We start from the raw sequence: 9,063 nt of genomic DNA, 5'->3' as shown, positions 1-9,063 counted from the left end.
AGCTGTTTTGCTTGGCGGAAAATATCGAGCAAGAAAAACTTTCTTCAACTCGTTCCATGTGGTGACTGAGTTGGAAGGAAGAGATTGAAGCCATCTTCTAGCGCTATCTCTTAGTGAGAAAGGAAAAAGACGAAGTCGAATTGCCTCTGGAGTGACACCATTAGCTTTAACAGTATCAGCGTATTGGACAAATACGGATAAATGAAGGTTAGGATCCTCGGTAGGATTTCCAGAGAATTGGTTCTGTTGCACTGCCTGCAACAGTGAAGGTTTGAGTTCAAAGTTGTTTGCTTCGATTGCGGGTGGAGCAATACTTGAATGCGGTTCATCTTGCGATGGAGCGGCGTAATCTCGAAGAGCACGAGCTGGTTCTGCCATCTCGGGTATCGAATGGAAAATATTTTTGAAATCGGGAAGTTCAACAGGAGGTAGATTGTTTGCAGCACGATATTCCCGAATTCATCGTAAGACTCGGAGATATAGTTCGATATCGTTGATTCGTAAGTAGAATGGCTCGCCTTGTGAGCGAGTGCGTGGCATACAAATCAATGAAAGAAAGAAAAGAGAAAAGAAAAGCCTTAGTCTCTACAGCGTAACAGAAGAGTTACGATATCGACTAAATAAAAGTCCCCGGCAACGGCGCCAAAAACTTGATCGCGACTTTATGTGTCGAATTTGGGGTACAAACTGCAAGTGCACAGTTCTATCGCGTAGTTTTAAAAGATATCGATCCCACAGGGACTTATGAATCGATATACCATTATCTAAGGTTACTTCGTAAAGCTAAGGCAGGTAATACTTTGATTGTTTGGGGGAAAAACTAAAACTAAAATAAGATCTAAAATAAATATCTAATAAGCGGATATTGGTATGCAGTTCGTCGTAATTAGGGAATCAATTCTTTATTGGTTTCTTGGTTTTAAAATAAATCTTTTCAGTTGACGCTATTGATTAAAAGTTTTATCTCAAACTCTCGCTCTGTTGAATAAACTATGATTTTATATTAATGTAGCTGTCACTTATAGTTAAGTCAAAAACCACTTTTTGAAAACAATAGAATCCGTAGAAACTCTTTTTAAGAAAACAATAATCGTTTAAACACCCTTATCTCAAACTCTCGCTCTGTTGACTTAGGTTATATAATTAAATTCAAATGCTTAACTCTCGTCCTCACATTCAATCTTTAAAAATACTTTTTGAAAAAGGTTAGAATTTAATTAACTCTAAAAATTGCTCTCGCCCTGATCTAGAATTAATGTCCAATTTACACTGTCCAGTCAAAACCTCAAACTCTCGCTCTATTGATTTTAACTTCTTTATGTCTTTTACTTTCGTACAAAAACTTTGTTATTAAACCTGTAAATTGAGACCGTAAAAAGAGTGATTTTAATTTTAAACTTAATTAAACCAACTTAGTTTTGATTCCTTCATTCCACTTACTTTACATACCGATACTTAAATAATTTAGCCAGACATACTAAACAGACTTAAATAAATATCATGCATAAACAGATTCATCTCAAGCATATAATATAAATAAACAATAAAACAAAGCATATATAAATTCAAACAATAATTAAAGAACCTGAGAAATTAAACAGCAGTCTTGAACACTCCACCACAGGTCGGTTGGATCTGTTCTTGAATTCTTCAATCAGGCAGGAAAATAAAAGCGAAGGAATAAAAAACTAGATTCTAACGTAAGGTTAGATCCGGTAAAAGGTACACAATAGTTTCCGGTGTAGAAACTATTGTGCGAAAAATTAATTAAGTGCTAGAAAAGAAAATAGAATTGCAAAAGAAACAATATAAAAATTGTAAAAGTAGTGCTGTAAAAATATGCTTAAGCTACTGGAAAAAGAAAAATGCGGAAAAGCAAAAACGGCAAAGAAATCTGGAAAAGGCGTGGCACTTCTGCAGGGTTTACAAAACTGATATTTATACTGGTACTTTCTATAACGGTTCCCAAAAGTAGTCCGCGTCAAAAGTCTTCACGTGGCGAAGGGTTAGGCGTGCAAATCGGACTCAACGTCTCTGAAGGCAAAAATATAGGGGAATGGTGTCACGTCCGTCACACCATGTGTGACGCTCGTCACAGGAGTGTGCAAGGCGTGACGCTCGTCACAGGCACAGCGCCTGTGCCTTTTTTGGGCTGGGCTTTGGCTTTTGATATTTGTTTCCAAAAACTTCTTTCTGCACCTCCTTTTCTTCCCTTTTTTACTTGTGCTTCAAATAAACTACCTGAGATAAATAGAAAGGAAATACCGAGTAATATCGAGTAAAATGAAATAAATTGAAGCAAATAATAATATAATTTAATTGAATTAAGTCCTAAAATGTGATATAATTTCATGTTATCATGTTGCTACTCTATGTCTCACACCATACTTAAACGGTAGTTTTTCGAGTATCTTAGATATGAAATGCGATCCACCATCACTGACTACTATTCTCGGGACCCCAAATCTTGGAAATATTATATTCTTAAAGAGTCTAGTTACTACTCGCGTGTCGTTTGTTGGAGAAGCTATAGCTTCAATCCATTTTGATACGTAGTCAACCGCTACGAGTATGTACTTGTTACCGAAAGAAGGTGGGAAAGGTCCCATGAAGTCTATTCCCCACACGTCGAAAATCTCTACTTCCAAAATGCCTTTTTGTGGCATCTCGTCACGTCTAGATATGTTTCCTGTGCGTTGACATCTATCACATTTCTTAATAGCCGCATGCACATCCTTCCATATGTTTGGCCAATAAAGACCGGCTTGTAGGATTTTGGAGCAGGTCTTGGATGTACTTGCATGTCCACCATAAGGAGCGGAGTGACAGTGTTGGATTATATTTTCTACCTATTCTTCAGGTATACATCGACGGAAAATACCATCGGGGCCTCTTTTGAAAAGTAAAGGGTCATCCCAGTAATAGTGTTTTATGTCATAGAAGAATCGTTTCTTTTGCTGGTAGGATAAAGTAGGTGGAACTATTCCGGCAACTAAATAATTGACGAGATCAGCGTACCATGGTGTAACAGATATAGCTAAGGTGGTTTCTACCTGTTTATCAGCTTTATTTTCTTCCAAAGTAGCTATAAGTTTATCGTACGAGAAATCATCGTTGATCGATGTTCTTTCCGGTTCCAGGTTTTCGAGTCTAGAGAGGTGATCTGCTACTATGTTTTCAGTTCCTTTCTTGTCTTTGATTTCGAAATCGAACTCTTATAGCAACAAGATCCGCCTTAGGAGTCTAGGTTTAGCATCCTTTTTTGTTAAGAGGTACTTGATAGCAGCGTGGTCAGTGTAAATGATTATTTTGGCTCCGACTAAATAAGAACGAAATTTATCTAGCGCAAATACTACTGCTAAAAGTTCTTTCTCGGTTGTGGCGTAATTCATTTGTGCTTCATCTAGAGTTCTACTTGCGTAGTATATGACGTGAAGCTTTTTATCCTTTCGTTGTCCTAAAACAGCACCTACAGCGTAATCACTTGCATCACACATTATTTCGAATGGTTCATTCCAATCTGGTGTCTGCATTATGGGCGCGGAGATCAATGCTTGTTTAAGCATTTGAAATGCTTCTAAACATTTATTGTCGAATATGAATTCAGCATCCTTCATCAATAGTCCGGTCAAAGGTTTAGTTATTTTAGAGAAGTCTTTAATGAATCGTCGGTAAAAACCGGCGTGTCCTAAGAAGCTTCGTACTTCTCTCATAGTTTTCAGAGGTTGAAGGTTTTCGATTACCTCTATTTTGGCCTTGTCTACTTCAATTCCTCTATTTGAGATGATGTGTCCTAAAACAATTCCTTCTTGTACCATGAAGTGACATTTTTCCAATTAAGTACTAGGTTTACTTTTACACATCGTTCTAGAACTTTTTCTAGGTTGTCAAGACATTCTTCAAAGCTTTGTCCGCATACGGAGAAATCATCCATAAATACCTCCATGATGTTTTCGAGAAAATCGGCGAATATCGCCATCATGCACCTTTGGAAGGTTGCAGGAGCATTGCACAAGCCAAACGGCATTCGTCGATAAGCGAAGGTACCAAAAGGACACGTGAATGTTGTCTTTTCTTGGTCATCAGGATGAATTGGTATTTGAAAGAAGCCTGAATAACCGTCTAGATAGCAGAAATGAGAATGTTTTGCTAATCGTTCTAACATCTGGTCAATGAATGGTAAAGGGAAATGATCTTTTCGGGTTGCTTTGTTTAGTTTCCTATAGTCAATGCACATTCTCCATCCCGATTCGATTCGTTTAGTTATAGTTTCTCCTTTTTCATTTTCAATAACTGTTATACCTCCTTTCTTTGGTACTACGTGTACAGGACTAACCCATTTGCTATCAGATATAGGATATATGATACCTGCCTCTAATAACTTGGTTATTTCCTTCTTCACTACCTCACTCAGGATAGGGTTCAGTCTCCTCTGATGTTCCCTAGAAGTTTTACAGTCTTCTTCTAGCATGATGCGGTGCATACAAATAGAAGGACTTATTCCTTTAAGGTCGGCGATGTTGTATCCTAGTGCGGTTGGATATTTTCTTAAGATATGCAGGAGTTTTTCTGTTTCGATTTTTCCTAGGTCTGCATTAACTATCATTGGTCGTTCAAGTTCTAAGTCTAGGAATTCATATCTCAGATTTTTGGGAAGTGTTTTCAGGTCTAAGGTTGGTTTCTTAAGGCATTGCGTAGGGTCCGGTGTTATTGCTAAACATTGGTTAAGTTTGTCTTCTACAAGATAGTCAGATGATTTGTCATTTTCTAACTTTGTTTCTTTGATGCATTCATCGATGATATCCATGAAGTAACATGTGTCTTCTATTGCAGATGCTTTCAAAAATTGGGAAAGAATGAACTCAATTTTCTCTTCTCCTACTTCGAAAGTGAGTCATCCTTGTTTTACGTCTATGATTGCACCGGAGTTGCTAAGAACGGTCTTCCCAATATAATGGGTGTAACTTCATCTTCTCTAATGTCCATAATTATAAAATCGGTTGGAATGTAGAATTGACCTATGCGCACGGGAACGTTTTCAAGAATTCCTACAGGATATCTAACAGAACGATCTGCTAGTTGCACAGACATTTTAGTTGGTCTTAATTCTCCCATTTCAAGTTTCTTGCATATGGATAAAGGCATAACACTAATACCGGCTCCTAAATCGCATAAGGCTTTATCTATGACAAATTTTCCTATGTGATAGGGTATAGAGAAACTACCTGGATCTTTAAGTTTAGGAGGCATATTCTGGATTATAGCGCTACATTCAGCAGTGAGTGTAACGGTTTCGCTATCTTCAAGTTTCCTTTTATTAGAAAGAATTTCTTTTAAGAACTTAGCATATGAGGGTATCTGCGTAATAGCTTCTGTAAAAGGAATTGTGACGTTTAATTGTTTCAGTAGGTCAACAAATTTTTTAAATTGGCCCGCATCTTTGGTTTTAATAAGCCTTTGAGGGTAAGGGATAGGTGGTTTATAAGGTGGTGGAGGTACATAAGGTTCTTTCTTTTATACGGTTTCCTTATTACTCTCTTCCTTTTCCTTAGGTTTATTTTCTTCCTCAGTTGACTTTTTAGAGTTTTGGTTCTCAGTTCTTGGATCAGACGGTCCTTCCACTTCCGTTCCACTTCTTAGTATGATTGCATGAGCGTGGCTTCTCGGGTTAGGTTGGGGCTGTCCAGGAAATGTACCAGTTGGGGCAGCAGTAGGCGCTTGTTGTTGAGCTACTTGTGATATTTGTGTTTCCAGGATCTTGTTATGGGTAGCCAGGGCATCTACTTTACTTGCTAGTTGTTTAATTTGTTCGCCAGTGTGTACATTCTGGTTTAAGAAATCTTTATTGGTTTGCTGTTGAGAAGCTATGAAGTTCTCCATCATGATTTCCAAGTTGGATTTCCTAGGAACGTTATTGTTAGGTGTAGATGGGATCGGCTTTTGGTATCCAGGAGGTATAGCTGGGGCTTGATTTGGAGCTTGTCCAGGCGCATATAAGGCATTATTACTCTTATATGAAAAATTAGGATGATTCTTCCAGTTGGAGTTATAGGTATGCGAGTAGGGATTTCCTTGAGCATATTTTACTTGCTCTGCTTGGATTCCTGTTAGGAGCTGACAATCTGCAGGAGTGTGACCTTGGATTCCACAGACTTTGCAATTCTGAGTTATGGCAACCACGGTGGCTGGAGGTGATACATTTAAACTTTCAATTTTCTGGACCAGAGCATCCACTTTTGCATTAACATGATCAAGGTTACTTATCTCGTACATGCCACTTTTCGCCTGAGGTTTTTCTACCATTGTTCTTTCGCTTCCCCACTGATAGTGGTTTTGGGCCATGCTCTCGATAAGTTGATAAGCATCAGCGTAAGGTTTGTTCATAAGTGCACCACCTGCGGCGGCGTCTATTGTTAACCTCGTGTTGTACAAGAGACCATTATAGAAGGTATGAATCACTAACCAGTCCTCTAAACCATGGTGTGGACAAAGTCTCATCATGTCTTTGTATCTTTCCCATGCTTCGAAAAGAGACTCGTTATCTTTCTATTTAAATCCATTTATCTGGGCTCTTAACATAGCTGTTTTGCTCGGCGTAAAATATCGGGCAAGAAAGACTTTCTTCAACTCGTTCCATGTGGTGACTGAGTTGGAAGGAAGAGACTGAAGCCATCTTCTAGCACTATCTCTTAACAAGAAAGGAAAGAGACGAAGTCGAATTGCCTCTGAAGTGACACCATTAGCTTTAACAGTATCAGCGTATTGGACAAATACGGATAAGTGAAGGTTTGGATCCTCGGTAGGATTTCCAGAGAATTGGTTCTGTTGCACCGCCTGCAACAGTGAAGGTTTAAGTTCAAAGTTGTTTGCTTCGATTGCGGGCGGAGCAATACTCGAATGCGGCTCATCTTGCGATGGAGCGGCGTAATCTCGAAGAGCACGAGCTGGTTCTGCCATCTCGGGTATCGGTGAAGGAAGAAGATTTTTGAGATCAGGAATTTCAATATGAGGAGATTGTTTGCAGCACGATATTCCCGAATTCGTCGTAAGACTCGGAGATATAGTTCGATGTCGTTGATTCGTAAGTAGAACGGCTCGCCTTGTGAGCGAGTGTGTGGCATACAAATCAACGAAAGAAATAAAAAAAATAAAAATAAGCCTTAGTCTCTACAGCGTAACATAAGAGTTACGATATCGACTAAATAAAAGTCCCCGGCAACGGCGCCAAAAACTTGATCGCGACTTTATGAGTCGAATTTGGGGTACAAACTACAAGTGCACAGTTCTATCGCGTAGTTTTAAAAGATATCGATCCCACAGGGACTTATGAATCGATATACCGTTATCTAAGGTTACTTCGTAAAGCTAAGGCGGATGATACTTTGATTGTTCGGGGGAAAAGTTAAAACTAAAATAAGATCTAGATTAAATATCAATAAAGCGGATATCGGTATGTAGTTCGTCGTAATTAGGGAATCAAATCTTCGTTGGTTTCTTGGTTTTTTTAAAATAAATCTTTTCAGTAAATACTATTGATTAAAAGTCTTTTCTCAAACTCTCGCTCTGTTGAATAGACTATGACTTTATATTAACGCAGCTGTCACTTATTGGTTAAGTCCAAAATCACTTTTTGAAAACAACAGAATCTATAGAAACTCTTTTTAAGAAAACACTAATCGTTTAAACACCCTCGTCTCAAACTCTCGCTCTGTTGACTTAGATTATATAATTAAATTCAAATGCTTAACTCTCGTCCTCACATTTAACTTTTAAAAATACTTTTTGAAAAAGATCAGAATTTAATTAACTCTAAAAATTGCTTTCGCCCTGATTTAGAATTAATGCTCAATTTACTATGTCCAGTTAAAAACTCAAACTCTCGTTCTATTGAATTTAACTTCTTTATGTCTTTTACTCTCGTACACAAACTTTGTTATTAAACCTGTAAATTGAGACCATAAAAAGAGTGACTTTATTTTTTTAAACGTAATTTAACCAACTTAGTTTTGATTCCTTCATTCCGCTTACTTTACATACTGATACCTAAATAAATTAGCCAAACATGCTAAATAGATATAAACAATGCATAAATAAATCCATCTCAGGCAAATAATATGAATAAACAATAAAGCAGGGCATATATAAATTCAAACAATAATTAAAGAACCTGAGTAATTAATAGCAGTCTTGAACACTCCACCACAGACCGGTTGGATTTTTTCTTGAATTCTTAAATCGGACAGGAAAATAAAAAGTGAAGGAATAAAAAAAACCTAGGGTCTAACGTAAGGTTAGATCAGGTAAAAGATACACAATCGTTTCCGGTGTAGAAACTATTGTGTGAAAAATTAATTAATTACTTAAAGGAATTGCTGGAAAAGAAAATAATAATTTTTTTTGCAAATAAAGCAAAAACTGTAAAAAGGTAATGGTATGCTTGCACGGCTGGAAGAGAAAAATTGAACGAAGCAGAGAGACGGCCGAGAGAGCTGCAGGGTTTGCCAAAAGCCACTATTTATATTGCTCACTTTTTGTAACGGTTTCCAAAGGCTTTCTGTGTAAAAATCCTCACGTTCCACTAGTCAAGCGTAACAATAGGCTTCAACGTGCCTCTGTTGCGCTTCTGAAGCCAAAAATATAGGAGAATGGTGTGACGTCCGTCACACCATGTGTTACGCTCGTAACACAAGTAGGCAGGGCGTGACGCTCGTCACACCTTGTGTGGCGCTCGTCACAGGTGCAGCGCCTGTGCTTTTGGGCTGGGCCTTGGCTTGGTGGAATTTGCTTCTTTTCATTTCTTTTTGCACCTCCTTTTCTTCCTTTTTCACTTGTGCTTCAAATAAACTACCTAAGATAAATAGAAAGCAAAATACCAAGTAGTATCGAATAAAATGAAATAAATTGAAGTGAATAATAATATAATTTAATTAAATCGAGTCCTAGAATGTGATATTATTTCATGTTATCAAAAGGCCATGCAGTCTCTATACTCTCTCGAAGTAAATTTTCTTTCTGACCAGAAAATGTCATCCTCCCAAGAATAGAGAGAACATGGAAACATTT

The 9,063-nt window shown here is 37.8% G+C and overlaps 1 non-coding gene across 1 annotated transcript; it reads left to right on the top strand.

The window, feature by feature from the left end:
* Nucleotides 1-6,472: 6,472 nt before the first annotated feature.
* LOC127124175 (small nucleolar RNA R71) lies at nucleotides 6,473-6,579 on the top strand. The gene has a single exon (XR_007803802.1). It is a non-coding gene; the product is annotated as a small nucleolar RNA R71 (small nucleolar RNA).
* The last annotated feature ends 2,484 nt before the right edge of the window (nucleotides 6,580-9,063 follow it).

The sequence above is a fragment of the Lathyrus oleraceus genome, chromosome 2 (genome assembly GCF_024323335.1).
Source record: "Lathyrus oleraceus cultivar Zhongwan6 chromosome 2, CAAS_Psat_ZW6_1.0, whole genome shotgun sequence".
NCBI classification, from domain to species: domain Eukaryota; kingdom Viridiplantae; phylum Streptophyta; class Magnoliopsida; order Fabales; family Fabaceae; genus Lathyrus; species Lathyrus oleraceus.
This window is presented reverse-complemented; position numbering and strand designations above follow the sequence as displayed.